At 46.0% G+C, this 16,168-nt stretch overlaps 1 pseudogene; it reads right to left on the reverse strand.

Moving 5' to 3' along the window:
- Nucleotides 1-12,632: 12,632 nt before the first annotated feature.
- LOC118006102 lies at nucleotides 12,633-12,717 on the reverse strand (annotated as a pseudogene).
- Between the last annotated feature and the right edge of the window lie 3,451 nt (nucleotides 12,718-16,168).

Below are 16,168 nucleotides of genomic sequence, written 5' to 3' on the forward strand. Positions count from 1 at the left end.
GTTCTGTTTTTTTCTTAACTTTTTTCCCTCCCCTTTCACTTACACTCAGTTTACTTTTTCTTTTCTTTTTTTTTTTTTAAAGATTTTATTTATTTATTTGACACAGAGAGAGATAGCGAGAGCAGGAACACAAGCAGGGGGAATGGGAGAGGGAGAAGCAGGCTTCTTGCCGAGCAGGGAGCCCAATGCAGGGCTCGATCCCAGGACCCTGGGATCATGACCTGAGCTGAAGGCAGACGCTTAACGACTGAGCCACCCAGGCACCCTCAGTTTACTTATTCTTTTTCTTCTTTTCATTTTTTTCTTTTATTGGGTATCTTTCTTATATCAGTTGGCAATGTAAATGCTTACTCCAGGGAAGTCAGAGAATATAAGAACATTAAAACACTCCCACTCACAAAGAAACAACCTCTAGTAACACCTTAGAGCAGTGTTCTTAAACTTGAACATGTAAACAGGATCACCTGGAAGACTTGTTAAAACCCAGATTGCTGGGCCCCACTCCAGAATTTCTGTAGGTGTGAGGCGGGACTCAAGAATTTACATTTTTTTTAAAGATTTTATTTATTTATTTGACAGAGAGAGAGAGAGAGATCACAGCTGGGGGGAGGGACAGAGGGAGAGGGAGAAGCAGGCTCTCTGCCGAGCAGGGAGCCCGATGCGGGGCTCGATCCCAGGACCCTGGGATTATGACCTGAGCCGAAGGCAGACGCTTAACCGACTGAGCCACCCAAGCGCCCCAAGAATTTACATTTTAAACAAGTTCCCAGGTGATACATGCAACTTGTCCCCAAGCCACACTTAGAGGACCACTGCCTTAATGTATAACCTTATAAAGTCTTCCTATGTGTCACACATATAGATTCCTCACCAAAATACAATGGACATTTAGGTGGTTTGTCCAGGAGCATTCTCATATGCTAAGTCTTTGGTGTATCCTTAATTATTATCTGAATAATTAAGACTGTCATAGTTATTCATTAATTATCTTAATTTTTAAAATTATTCAGATGAAGTTTCCAGTTCTAGAAACAGCATCGTTGGGTCAAAAGACCTGTGTGTTTTTTAAGGTTTTAATCTTGTCAAATTGCCACCATAGAATCTCATGTTTGCCATGTGCTGTGCAAATGTGTCATCTCATTTAATCTTCATAATTTATTCATTCATTCGGCATATATTCATTGAATGCTACTTTTTTTTTTTAAAGATTTTATTTACTTATTTGAGAGAGAGAGACTGAGAGAGAGAGAGAGCATGAAAGGGGGGAGGGTCGGAGGGAGAAGCAGACTCTCTGCCGAGCAGGGAGCCCGATGCGGGACTCGATCCAGGGACTCCAGGATCATGACCTGAGCCGAAGGCAGTCACCCAACCAACTGAGCCACCCAGGCGCCCTACTTTTTTTTTTTTTTAAGTGGTCTCCATGCTCAGCTTGAAGCCCAAAGCCACACTTGAACTCATGACCCGATCAAGACCTGAGCTGAGATCAAGAGTCAGACACCTAACTGACTGAGCCACCCAGGCGCCCCTCACTTAATGCTGCTTTGTGTCAGGTACTTTAGGGACTCAGGACTGAGCAAGATGTGGCAACCCTATGAGGTGGATACTATTGTTATTCCCGTTGTGTAGCTGAGGAATCAGATTCACGCTCTGACTTACCTAAGAAGACTCAGCGAGTAGCTGTATCCTGGGACTGGCTGCTTCAATCATTTGCACAAAGAAAGTCACTGCCTGCTCCGAGAGGCCTCATGCTGCATTGTTCCACAGCAAAGGCAAGATCTTAATTTTGGGTGGCAACTCTTTTCCCTCTTTTTTTTTTTTTTCATCACGATCCTGGAAAAGTCAGATGAGGAAACATCCTGGCATACAGCATTTGGAAATAAAACTCATCCATAAAGCTGCCAGGAATAAAAGCTAGCCAAACTTTCTCAACTGAGTTTGATTTCCCACTCTTAAGAAATTAGGCAGAATTGGCCCCATTTGATCCCAAAGTTAGACTTGTTAGAAAAACCTCTAACAAAAAGCATGATAGGGGGCGCCTGGGTGGCTCAGTCATTAAGCGTCTGCCTTCGGCTCAGCTCATGATCCCAGGGTCCTGGGATCGAGCCCCGCATGGGGCTCCCTGCTGAGCAGGGAGCCTGCTTCTCCTTCTCCCTCTGCCTGCCACTCTGCCTACTTGTGCTCTCTCTCTGTCAAATAAGTAAATAAAATCTTTAAAAAAAAAAAAGCATGATAGATGTGTATGGACATGTAGCAATTCAGTCAGATCTTGTTTTTCACTTTCCTAAATTAACTAATTACAACTCTGGGCTGCGTATCTCATAGGGTTAAATGCAAAACCTTGTGAGTCAAACAGATTTGACAAAACAGAAGGTTTTACAATAAATTATTATAACCCTCCCTGGAAGCTTCAGTTTCCTCATTTGCAAAATGGGGCTAAGAATACTTTCTGATAGGTCTCAATATAAGATCTAAATGATTAGGAGATAGTGGTCACCATCTATCTCCCTTTTAATCCACTAACCTGCCTTCTTGCAAAAACCAAACAGTAACCCACACTGCAGTTGCTGTGTTGGATGAGGCAGCTTTGCTAGACAGAGTCACATAGCTTGAAGTTCATGGTATCCAACCGTTGATTGGCTTATACATTCTTTTTCATCCCTAATAGGAAAAAGGTACAGAAACAGTGCACTCTTAATGTAGAGCAGACAATGATACACATTTATGATCTATCTCAAGGCTGTGTTCTCTCTCCTGCTCTCTTTCATAAGAAAGGCTGAAGGGACTGGGCCATCAGACATTCTGCAAAACATCACATTGTTCCACTCTATTAGTGAAATAGTGTTTATAGGACTGGATGCATATGACCTGTCTCTGGAGAGCAGGAGATAAACCCTGTAAGAATTCAAGAGGATAGGCAATTCCCCGCATTAAGTGTCAGGGACTCACCACATCAGTGTAGTTTTGGGGGGAGCGATCTGGGGCCTGCTGGGACAGTCCCTGCAAAGTAAAGAGCACGTGATTGCATCTTGTACCTCCTTCCATTCAGAAGGAAACACAATACCCGGTAGGTTTCTGCAGGCTGGAGTCAGCATATTTTATACTTGAGAATAGGAATCCAACCTACTTTCTGAATGGTGTGGAAGGCTGTCATTTTTTGAGCAGGTCCTGGCCAGAAACGAGCTCTGCAGCAGATCCAGGCTGGACTGCAGGCTTCTCTGCCTCCAGGGCCGCATGGCCCAGAAGACCTTATTGTCCTCGATGTCTCTGTGGTGGGAAAAGGTACCACATGTCTATGGCAAGCCCAGTGAAGTCAACACAATCTAGACCCCTAGCGCTCTGGAGCAAGGCCAATCAATCTGCAACAGAGAATCATCACCATGTGAGGAACTCCTCCTGGGGTGGGTACTGGTAGAGATGGAGCACCTGACCATAGAACATTAAGGAGCCTGTAGCTGAAACAGCCCATTACCAGCTGGGATCTGTGAGACCTACCAAGTCATTAAGGTCAGGCGAGCTTGACAGTAATCCGAAGCAAGATGGTGCATCTGGGATCAGGCACAGGCAGGGCTGGAGGTCACAAGTAAGCTGCACAGGCAGGTGGCCAGACCCCCACGTCACCCACCAACATGCACCAACACTTCTCCTTCATCTCACACCTGTGGTGGCATGGGGCTCTCTTATGGCCAGCTGACAAGGAGGGAGAAGGCTAAACGTGATTCCCAGATGAGTCTGTTTGGGAGGTGGGTGTAAGCTGAAAATGGAGGATAGCTACAGTACAGCGTCACCCAGAAGTGACCTTTAAAGACAATAATGAGGTGGACTCTTACCAATGGGCTGGGCTTTGGGCAGTGTACTTGGGCATCCACTCTGTGGACAAGAGAAGTGGCGTGAGGGAAGAATAAATACAGACTATGGGCAGTAGCAAAAACAGGCAGGATAAATATTGAAAGACTGGGGACAAGGTGATCCGGGAAAGAAAGTTGTGTGTGGACCCATGGGAATGGGCACAATGTGCGAAGATGTTGCATCATATGTTGACATCCACCAGAGAGCATCCATCATGGAAGATGTACTAAACAACCAAGCAGGCCAGAGTGACTCAGCCAGGTCATCAGTCAGTCTCTGCCATCCCAGTTTTGGCATAATAGACTCATAATGAAGACGCCATGTGGCAGGAATAGAGGTTCCACATTCACTAAGAATGATCTAGCTACTACCGCTGCTGAATGTCCACTTTTCCAGCAGCAAAGAACAATATGGAACCATCAATGTGGTACCATCCTTCAAAGAACCCCACCAGCCACTTGGTGGCAAGTTAATTAAATTGGACCTCTTCTACCTGGAAGAAGAAGGAATTCATCTTGCCTGGGACACATCTTCCTAGTATGGGTTTACCTTTCCTGGCTCCTGGGTCTCAGCCAATCTAAAGACTTGCAGAGTGTTTGATCTATTAGTGTTTGGTTGCAGATAACATCACATTAGACCAAAGGACTCCCTTTATAGAAAAGGATGTGCAGGGCGCCTGGGTGGCTCAGTTGGTTGAGCGACTGCCTTCAGCTCAGGTCATGATCCTGGAGTCCCGGGATCGAGTCCCGCATCGGGCTCCCTGCTCGGCAGGGGGTCTGCTTCTCCCTCTGACCCTCCTCCCTCTCATGCTCTCTGTCTCTCATTCTCCCTCTCTCAAATAAATAAATAAAATCTTAAAAAAAAAAAAAAAAAAAAAAAGAAAGAAAAGGATGTGCAGTGGTGGGCATATGATCATGGAATCCACCGGACTTGTGACATACCACATTGCCCAGAAGCTGCTGGTCTTTGGAGGACTTTGGACTTTGGAGGATTTGGGTGCTGAAACCTACATCCAAGCCAGTCAAATTGGAGTTCAAAGAAAGAGCAGGGTTTCGGTCTCTCCCAGCCCCAGCCCAGGAGTATCTCATTTCTATCCCACAGACTCCTGAGAAGCAGGTTCTTTAGTTCTTAATTCTTTCTGACTTGTGTTCTTTCTCTCTTGCTCATATGCAATAAATTCTGCCTAAAAGCCATTGTACCATCATGCTCTCTTGAGTACCACTGCCATGAGCTGCTTCCCACAGGCCCCTGGCCTGCCTGGAGGCTTTCTTGGTCAATAGCTGGCAAGGTTCCAGTCCTGTTGGGCCAAAGGCTCTGTCATTTCTTCCCTTTCCCAGACATCTGAGCAGATCCACGACTCCAGCTTTCTAGAGTCATAGGCAAGGAATCTTGGTAGGAGGTAGGCTCAGATTCAATTTCTGTTCTTTTCCCAGATGTGTTCAGCTCTTGCCAATCTAACAATCTCTAGAAAACTCTATTTTATGCCCAGAAGTTGGGATAAGCAGAATCCTGAGGAATCATAAGGTTCCTCTTGGTAACAACCAGTTTCCTATTGTCTTCCAGCTGGATCTGGCAAGGGATCTACAGGTGGTGATGATCTCATGTTAGAGGGGCCTGAGGTCACCTTAGAGCGGGCTCTAAAGCCCCTCCGCCTCTGGCTGGCCTGACTTGTCCTCTGCTAAGACCATGTTCTCACAGGCAACAAGGGGGTGAGGGAAGCAGTCCAGGACCTGAAAACCTTCCCCCTCTTCACCCGGCTCCCGCTATCCTGTGGATGCTGTTGTGATCACAGTTTGTATATGAAAGAATTTTATATTTAAAATGTTTGGTAGGGGGCGCCTGGGTGGCTCAGTCCTTAAGCGTCTGCCTTCAGCTCGGGTCATGATCTCAGGGTCCTGGGATCGAGTCCTGCATCGGGCTCCCTGCTCCGCGGGAAGCCTGCTTCTCCCTCTCCCATTCCCCCTGCTTATGTTCCCTCTATGGCTGTGTCTCTCCTGTCAAATAAATAAATAAAATCTTAAAAAAAAAATGTTTGGTAGGCCTAAAAATAAAAAGTACTTTAGCTAGAAAAAAAAAAAGATGCAACTGAGGCACCAATTTGGAAATGATACTCTGTAAGGAAAGTTACGCTGCAAGGAGGCAGCATTCACCCTAGACCAACACCATGGTTGGGTGCAGTTTATGAGCAGAATCAATGGATTTGGGAATTAGGGGGTGGGAATAAGAGTGATTCCTCTCACCATACTCCCCATGAGCCACTGGGAGAATTTGGGCTTCCCATCCTCACAGCTCTGGGCTCTGTAGGTTCTGGTTCCTGGGGGCGGTGGGGGGGTGGGTAGAGGTGCTTCCGCCAGGAGACACAGAGTCCCATTGAGCTTTAAGCTATAGCTGCTACCTGATCATTTCAGGCTTCTGGTGCCACGACAAGAGGAGTCACCCTCCCAGCAAGTGAATTGACTGCAACATCAGGGGGAAACAGAGCTGTTGTTACACCAAGGACAGAGAGAAATACATTTGACGCTCCAGGTGACCCACTTGTGTATTTCTCAGTGGTAAATAGACAGATGTTAAATACACAGACGCAGCAACCATGACTAAGATGAGCATGGTGACAAAGGTCTCAGACCCCTTAGAGATGAAGGTCTGGGTCATCAGGCTAGGGAAGCCCCTTAGACCAGCAGAAGTCTGAGCTGAGGGTTAGGGAGTCTGGGATGGGAGAGAGGTAACAAGTATACCAGCTATAGCATGAGGGCTGTAGTTTATTCCACTAACCTGCTAAAGTGTCCCCAGAAAAAGAGAAGGATCAGAATGCTGGAGGAGTCGTCCTCAGATGGTGTTAACTTATTTTACAAAGCAAGGGATCCAAATGATACAGAAGTGTGGTGAATGCGGTGGTGTGTGCCCACATCTCCTCTTCAGAAGCCACAGGCACACTCTCAGCTGCCAGGAGTCTTGCCCTTTACGGACGGGGATGCCTTGTCCAAGGTTATGGTCCCTCTTTGGAGATAGCCCCAGCCAGTGACTGGCCAATGTAGGGGTACTAAGCCCTGGTCCCCTTCCATCAATTCAGGACATCTATAAAGAGCCATCCCATTTTCAGAGCTCCCAGTGCCTGAGGTCTCTGTTATAACTCCCTTGGAGTTCATCTCCCTGTGTGAAATTCTGCTGTCCTCACCCCCTCGCAAGTGTTGATCCCGGGAGAGCACGCCATTAAATCTCTTGCAGGCAAACCTCCTCCTCCGAGTCTGTTTCCCGGGGAACCTGGCCCAGCCCACTGTGCACATCCTCAACCCCACAAGTTAATGTCAAACCATTCCCAAGATGGTTGTACCAACTTACATTCCTCCCAACAATGCATGAGACTTCTATTGGCTCAACATCCTCGCCAAATCCTGGTATTGTTAGACTTTTTATTTTTAGCCAATCTGGTGGGTGTGAAATGGAATCTCATTGTGGTTCAAATTTACATTTCCCTGATGACTAATGAGGTTGGGCCCCTCATGGGTTTACTGGCCACTTGGGTTTACTCTTTGGGAACAGCCCCAGCTCCCTTGCCAGTTCCAGTTCCACAGACCCACTCATGTAATGCTGTCTAATAATGGAGTGAGGCCACCAATCTCAGTGAAGCCCTCTGCCCTCTTCTGACTTGACATCTGAGCAGTGTGACATTTGGTCACCACTTTGTGCGCCCATCACCCTCTTTTCTTCGCTTCCTCGACATTGCACTGTCCTCATTTTCCCCTCCCTCACTGGCTGCCCCTCGTCTCTCCCCTCAGCAGGCAGAGGCATGACTGTTGTGTGTTTGGGGTCCTCAGGGCATAGTCTGTGTTCTTGTCTCATCGCCCTCTGACCCCCTCTGCAGGTTCGCTCACACACACCCTCAGCTGCGGTTACCATCATCACCCACTGAGGATTCCCACATTCCTCTCTGTGGACACCTCCACGTGAATGTCTCAAAGCCTTTCCACTTCCATCTACACAAAATAGAAACCGTGACTTTTCCTCCCAAACCTAGTTGTTGGCCAGGAGTTCCTGCTTCAGTAAATGTGTCACAATCCTCCTGATTCTAAACAACATCAAACACCCAGGAACCCCCCCTTCCCCCCTATTCAAGCCATCATGTTCAAAATTGGTTATCTTCAGTTTACCCCTCCAGATCCACTCTCCGTCCTTCTCCATTCTACTCTCTGCCTCAGGAAGTTGATTATATGGCCACCATGAAAGGGCTTCCTTGTTCTTTAGTTTCTGATTAGGTTGGGCCAGTGGCGTTTTAGTTATTGGGGTGTAACAAGCTACCTCACAACTTGGCGGCTTAAAAATACCACTACTTTGTTGTCTTTCATGATTCTGTGGGTTGATTGGGGTCATCTGGGGTCAGTTCTGCTCCACCTGATGTCTGCAGTGGTGGCTGTCCCTTGGGGACTCAATTCTGCTGGAACATCCAAGATGGTGCTCTCATGTGTGGCCAGCTGGTGGGGATGGCTAGAAGTCTGGATTGAGCAGGAATAGGAAGGCTGAAGCTCTCTTTTTCCAAGTCATTTCAGGCCTCTCCCTCTTCCTAAGGCCTCTTCCTGTGGTCTTTCCAGCACAAGGTAGACAGACTTCTAATAAGGCAGCTCAGGGTTTCCCAGCCTGCAAAAGTTGAAACTACCAGGCCCTCTTAATCCATAGGCCCAGAGCCAACACAGTATCACTTCTGCTGCCTTCTGTTGGTTAAAGTAGGTCACAGTACCAGGCCAGATACAACATGGGAGGGAGGACACAAAGGCATGAACATCAGGAGGCATGATTCATCAGGGGCCATCCTTAGAGACTAGCCACCCTAGTCTATTATCTGGTCCCCAAGGTCTTCTAGCATGCAAAATAGCATGCAAAAATAGTCATGCCTTTGCCTGCCTCAGTCCCCCTTCCCATAATCCCCGAAGTCTTAATCCATTACAGCTTCAGGCTCAGGCCTGAAGTCCAGTTTTTCATCAACTAAATTTCATCATTGTTGAGAAAGCATTTGCGCATGGTTTCTCCTGATCTGAGGACCCGTGGACTAAAGGAAGAAGTTATCTGCCCCCACATACTCAACTTACAATGAGACAGGAACTGAGCATCACAGCATACACTCCCATTCAAAAGGGGACACACTGGGGCGCCTGGGTAGCTTAGTTGGTTGAGTGTCTGCCTTCAGCTCGGGTTGTGATCCCAGGGTTCTGGGATAGAGTCCTGTGTAAAGCTTCCCTGCTCAGCAGGGAGTCTGCTTCTGCTTCTCCCTCTCCCTCTGTCCTTCCCCCTGCTCATGCACTCTCTCTCAAATAGATGAATAAAATCTTAAAAGAAGGTGGGGGGACACAGAGGAGTCATAGGTCCATCGCGATTATGAAATTCCCCTGAGTACAATTCCCTTTCCTCCAGGGGTAGGAAATGTGTGCTAAGGCTCAGGCCTCCTCCCTGGGATTGGTTCTATAGGAACATCTTATTTTATTGCACTTTACTTTATTGCCCTTAGCAGATATTGCATTTTTTACAAATTGAAGCTTCAAGACTTCTGTGGAGGGAGTCATTGCAGGTGCAGTGAAAATAGCAAGAGAACCAGAATCAGAAGTGGAGCCTGAAGACATGACTGAATTGCTGTGATCTCATGATCAAACTTGAACAGATGAGCAAAGAACGTGGTTTCTGAGATGGAATCTACTCCTGGTGGAGCTGTTGTGAAGACTGTTGAAATGACAACAAAGGATCTAGAATAGGACAAACTCAGTTGATAAAGCAGTGCGGGGTTTGAGAGGATAGACTCCAGTTTTGAAAGAAGCTCTACCGTGGGTCGAAAGCTATCAAACAGGATCGCAGGCTACAGAGAAATTGTTTGTGAAAGGAAGAGTCAATCAATGTGGCAACTTTTACTGTCTTATTTAGAGAAACTGCTGCAGCCACCCCGGCCTTCAGCAGCCACCGCTGTGATCCGTGATCCATCAGCCAACAACATCGAGGCCACACCCTCCACCAGCAAAAGGATTACAACTTGCTGAAAGCTCAGATGATGGTTAGAATTTTTTAGCAATAAAACCTTCTTTAATTAATGTACATTTTTTAGATATAGTGCTATTGCTCACTTAGTACTACTGTAGAGTATAAACATAATTTTTATATGCACTGGGAAACCAAAAAATGCACTTGACTCACGTTATTGAGGTATTCATTTTACGGAGGTGGTCTAGAACACGATCCACAATACCTCTGACACATGCTTGTATGTGGCTCTTGGCTCCACCCTCTGAGTCATCCTTCTTTTCCATAAGAAACGCCCCATGTTGGCCTGTTTCCTTGCCCTTAGGATGTTGGGGTCACAAAGGCTATTTTTGGTTTATAATGTCTCTGTTCTTTTCAGTCCCAGTTAGTAAAATAAAAAAATGTGTGATTTCCTATGTATCAAATCATCTACTCCATTAGACAAAAACCAGACTTCCATTTCATTCCGAAACAGGTCCTTTTCTACTTTGGGCCATAGGCAAGCTGCTAAGGGACAATGGCTTTAGAGATTCTCAGAAGTCATTTGTCTAGCTGAGAGGCTCTACCTGATACACTCTTGAATCCAGCTAAAGTCCCAGCACAGGGTTGTGTGGCTACATGCTTGATCTAACCTTGACCCTGAGGTCACAGTTTACTGGCAGCACCCTAGATTTGATTTTTTTAAGATTTTATTTATTTAGGGGCGCCTGGGTGGCTCAGTCGTTAAGCGTCTGCCTTCAGCTCAGGTCATGATCCCAGGGTCCTGGGATCGAGCCCCACATCGGGCTCCCTGCTCTTCAGGAAGCCTGCTTCTCCCTCTCCCACTCCCCCTGCTTGTGTTCCCTCTCTCACTGTGTCTCTCTCTGTCAAATAAATAAATAAAAATCTTAAAAAAAAAAAAGATTTTATTTATTTATTTATTTATTTATTTATTTATTATTTGAGAGAGAGAGAGAGAGCATGTAAGCGCCAGCCCACAAGCAGGGGGAGGAGGAGAAGGGAAGGAGCAGAGGGGCAGGGGGAGGGAGAGTGAGATAATTTCCCGCAGATTCAGCGCTGAGCACAGAGCCCAATGTGAGGCTCATTCCAATGACCCCTGAGATCATGACCTGAGCCAAAACCAAGAGTTGGACGCTTAACCCACAGAACCACCCAGGTGCCCCCTTAGATTTGATCTTTGCCACCAGGTTCCCTCCCTCCCCCTTGGTTTTTATTTTCTTTGAGAATCTTTATTAGGTTACATAGGGTGGGAATGAGATGATTTTCCAACCCAGCAAGCTTGAGGTTAGAAGCTTTTCCTTTAGATTCCCTTGAATACCAAACAGTTCTTTCTTTGGTCCATCTCTCTCTATCCACACCTCAGCTAAAATGAACCATTGGCTCTTTCAATATTCTGCCTTGAAATCTTCCTAGCCCTATCAACAAGTTCATGAACTAAATTTTCTGTTTTCCACATTATTACAAGGAACAGTTTAACTAAATTGTTCTGTCAGTATGTAAGTTGGGTTCCCTTGCCTCAGCCTTTTATAACAATTTCCTCACAGTCCTTCCAGGTTCCAATAACAACCTCATCAAGGCCCTTTGAGCCTCTGCCCACTGCCCTGTCTTTCAGCCAATGTCCCATGCTTTTGGTGGTGTTTATTGGAACTCTCCACTTCTTGACAGCAATTCCTGTTTTGGCTAAAGTTTAAACCAACAAACATTTATGATCTTTCACGATTCTGTGGATTGGCTGGGCTCAGCTCCACACGATGTTGGCTGGGACAGCAGTCATCCGGGAGCTCTGCTGGGCTGGACTATCCAAGATGGCTCACCCACATGGCTGCACCTTATGGGGACAGCTTGAAGGCTGGGCTCAGCTGGGGCACTGGGACACTGGGTCTCTCTCGTTCTCTTGACTTGGCTTCTCCATGTGGTCTGTCCTGGTGGTCTCGTCAACAGGGCAGGAAGACATAGGACAAGTTTCATAAATTCTCTGCCCCTAGCTCTGCTTATTCCTCACCTGTCCCTGTCCCCCCAGGAAGGCTCTGACTCTGTACCCTTCTGACAGAGCAGATACCTTGTTTGAGCCACCATTTACTGACCACTTGGGATTGTTCTGTCCTGTGCTGAGTTCTGTGCTAGGGATTTAACTTGTATTTTTTCCCATTAAGCCTCAAGGCAATCCCTGTTAGGCAGGTATGACTGTCTCATTTTATAAATCAGAAATGTTCTGTGACTTGCCCAAGATCATAGGACTAGATAAGGGACAAAGTTGGACTGGAATCCAGGTCCATCTAACTCCACAGTCTTTGCCCTTTTCAGTTCACTGCCTACACATCCAGGGTCAGTCAGTGAACCCCAGAACTAGGTCACTGTTGGCTGAGGAGCTTCTGGACTTTTTTTAGGTATAACGAACACATGGTGGAGTACATAAAGTTCACTAACCTCCCATGTACAGCTCAGTGATCTTTACATATGTACACACCAATGTGACAACTATCAAGATCAAGATAGATACCTAACACCCCCGGCACCTTAACATGCTCCCTCATGCCTCTTCACAACCTCTACTCCTCTGCCTTCTATCATCATCAGTTAGTTTTGCATGCTTTTGAAACTCATAGAAATGGAATCATAGAGTGGGGCGCCTGGGTGGCTCAGTTGGTTAGGCGACTGCCTTCGGCTCAGGTCATGATCCTGGAGTCCTGGGATCGAGTCCCGCATCGGGCTCCCTGCTCAGCAGGGAGTCTGCTTCTCCCTCTGACCCTCCTCCCTCTCATGCTCTCTGTCTCTCATTCTCTCTGTCTCAAATAAATAAATAAAATCTTTAATTAGCAATAATCACGCCTCGGATAAACCTCATTGGCTATGATACTGCCACTGCGCAAAGCTTATATAAATAAAATCTTTTAAAAAAAAATGGAATCATAGAGTATGGGCTCTTTTGTCTGGCTTCTTTTACTCAACACCGTACCAGCATATCAGATTTGTTCTTGGTAGGCAGGTAACAGTAACTCCTCCTCATTGCCGTGTGCCATTCTGTTGTTTGGATACACTACATTTTTGTTATCTAGTCTCCCGTGGATGGATGTTTGGGTTGTCTCCAGTTTGAGGCTACTATGAATAAAGCTGCTATGAACATCCATGTACATGTTTTTGTGTGGACTTAAGCACTCGTTTGTTTGTGGAACATAGGCAGGAATAGAACAGCTGTTTCATAGGGTAGGTATAAGTTTAACCTTATAGAAAGTACCAATTTTCTAAACTGGTGGCTCCATTTTACACTCCCACCAGAAATGTATGAGCACTCCAGTTAGCAGATTGAGATATAATTCACATACCCTAAAATTCACCGTTTTAAGGTATAAAATTCAGTAGTTTTAGTATACTCACAGAGTGGCATGACCATCCCTGCTAATTCCATAACATCTCATCACCCCAAAAGAAGCCCCATGTTCATTAGTAATCACTCTGCATTCTTCCCTTCTGCCCCCAGCCTCCCCTCCACTGGCAACCACCAATCTCCGTTTTCTCTCTATGGATTTGCCTGTTCTGGACATTTCATGCAAAGGGAATCATACAAGGACAGTTGGGCAGCTCAGTCAGTTAAGTGTCCAACTCTTGATTTTGGCTCAGGTCATGGTCTCAGGGTTGTGAGATCGAGCCCCACAACTGGGCTCCGTGCTCAGCTTGGAGTCTGCTTGAGATTTTTTCCTTCTCCCTCTGCTCCTCCCCACCAGTTATGCGTTCTCCCTCTCTCTCTCTCTCTCCCTCAAATAAATAAATAAAATCTTTAAAGGGGGGGCTGGGTAGCTCAGTCGGTTAAGCGTCTGCCTTCAGCTCAGGTCATAGTCCTGGGGTCCTGTGATCGAGCCCCACGTCGGGCTCCCTACTCTGCGGGGAGCCTGCTTCTCCCTCTCCCTCTGCCTGCCTCCCCCTGCTTGTGCTCTCTCTCTCTCTCTTTCTCTCTGTGTGAAATAAGTAAATAAAATCTTTAAAAAAAAAAGGCAATCATACAATCAGGACTTTCGTGTCTGACTTCTCTCATTTCTCCTAATGTTTTCAAGGTCCGTCCATGTTGAGGCACGTGTCAGTACTTCATTCCTTTTGATTGCCAAATAATCTATTATATGCCAATATCACATTTTGTTTATCCATTTATCAGTTGATGGACATTTGAGTTGTTTCTACATTATGGCTATTATAAACAATGCTGCTATGAATATTTGTGTGCAAGTTTCCGTGGGGACATCCATTTTCAATTCTCACGTGTATGCACCTAGGAGAGGAATTACTGAATCTACTTGCGTATTATAGATCCAGGGAAAGAATTCCTGCTGCAGAAATTTCCAGCAGGAAGACAGTCCACCCATACATCTGGGCCTCATCATCCACTCTGCAGAAGATGATTCACAGTTGGGAGGCATCCAGAGTCTTTTCACGATCAGTGGCAAAGTTAAAATCTAGATAGTGTGTAGAGCAACCTCCTGGGGTTATAAAGGACGACAGACCTGAAATCCCATAGTTCACTATTTCCTAGTTATGTGAACTTGGGCAACTTACTTAACTTCTCTGAGCTTCAGTGTTCTTATCTATATAAGGGGCACGAATAACTCCTACTTTACAGATAGCACAGCTTCTAGCATTTCAGTGCTGACCAGCGAGAGAAACATGGATCCAGTAAGAGCTGGTTACATCCCCTTTTGCCTTCCTTCAGTCGATTCTTCCTGTGTCTGAAAAATGTGCTACTCTGAGCAAAAAATAACCTCAGGCAGGAGCACTGGCTCTCAACTCTAGCTGTGCAGTAAAATCACATGGGGATTTTTTTTTTCCCCAAACATACCGGTGCCCAGCGCCTAGCCCCAGGAGTACTGATTTAATTCACCTGGGTTAGTGAGTGGACATCTGTTTTTCACTGAAGCTCCCAGGTGATTCTAAGGTGTAGCCAGGGCTGAGAACTACTGTGCTAAGTAATGAATTAACTGTGATTGAGAGCCTGAAAGAAGGTTCTAGTGACCAACCATCTGGTTTGCCCAGGACCAACCAAGTTTTAGCACTACAATTTCTGCATCCTAAGAAACCTCTCAATTCTGGGCAAACTGGGATATTTGGCCACCCATGAGGAAGATGATATACAGATGTTGATATGTGGTAGAGATTTAGGATTTCCATCCAAATTTCAGGTTTGAAGCCAAAAGCCTTTTGAATTTAGAGAATAAAGACTGGAAAACTGTTTACTACACCCTAGCTCATTTGCGGCATCTCAGTACAGAGTTTGAAATGCACAGGGAAGCTACCAGCTCTGCAGCTCTCCCACAAGCCATGGGAAGGAGACAAAGGTCAGGAAGGAAGGGACTAGTTAGGACAGTACCTCCCAAACTTTAATGTATATGAAAATCATCAGAGAGTCCTATAAAATGTAGCTTCTGATCCAGCAGTCCTGTGGGAGGCTTGGGATTGTGCTTTTTGAACAGGCTCCCAGGTGACTCCAGTGCTGCTGGGTCCAGAGACCACATTTGGAGAAGCTAGGGTCCGGGGACAGTTTTCGGAGCACAAGCTTTAGGTGAAGATGTAACTTCTCTCTTACAATCCACATGACTGTGGAGAAATTCCTTCTTCTTTCATTTTCCTACTTCTTCGTGCAATTTATCAGCTATAAAGTGGGGATAAAGGGGCATCTGGGGGGCTCAGTCGTTAAGTGTCTTCCTTCGGCTCAGGTCATGATCCCGGGGTCCTGGGATCGAGCCCCGCATTGGGCTCCTTGCTCAGCGGGGAGTCTGCTTCTCCTTCTGCCTGCCACTCCCCCTGCTTGTGCTCGCTCTCTCTCTGACAAATAAATAAAATCTTTAAAAAATAAAATAAATAAAAAATAAAATAAAATGGGGATAAGAATATGTACATACCCGGGAACATCCAGAAGTTCCACGGTAGTTTAGAAAGCAGGTTGTTGTGAAGATCCCACGTGCCTGACATATATTAAGGGCTGACTGAATATTGGTTCTCTTTCCATCCCATCTCCACCCAATTTTAGCTTCTGTTTCTTGAAGGGCTCTGATGAATTTCTTAAACAATGTTATTTATTTATTTTTTTAAGATTTTATTTATTTGCGAGAGAGAATGAGAGACAGAGAGCATGAGAGGGAGGAGGATCAGAGGGAGAAGCAGACTCCCTGCTGAGCAGGGAGCCCGATGCGGGACTCGATCCCGGGACTCCAGGATCATGACCTGAGCCGAAGGCAGACACTTAACCAACTGAGCCACCCAGGCGCCCGGCTCTGATCAATTTCTTTCTTTCCTTTCTTTCTTTCTCTTTCTTTCTTTCTTTCTTTTTCTTTCTTTCTTT

The sequence above is a fragment of the Mirounga leonina genome, unplaced genomic scaffold (assembly GCF_011800145.1).
Source record: "Mirounga leonina isolate KUSES-001 unplaced genomic scaffold, KU_Mleo_1.0 Mir_94, whole genome shotgun sequence".
NCBI classification, from domain to species: Eukaryota; Metazoa; Chordata; class Mammalia; order Carnivora; family Phocidae; genus Mirounga; species Mirounga leonina.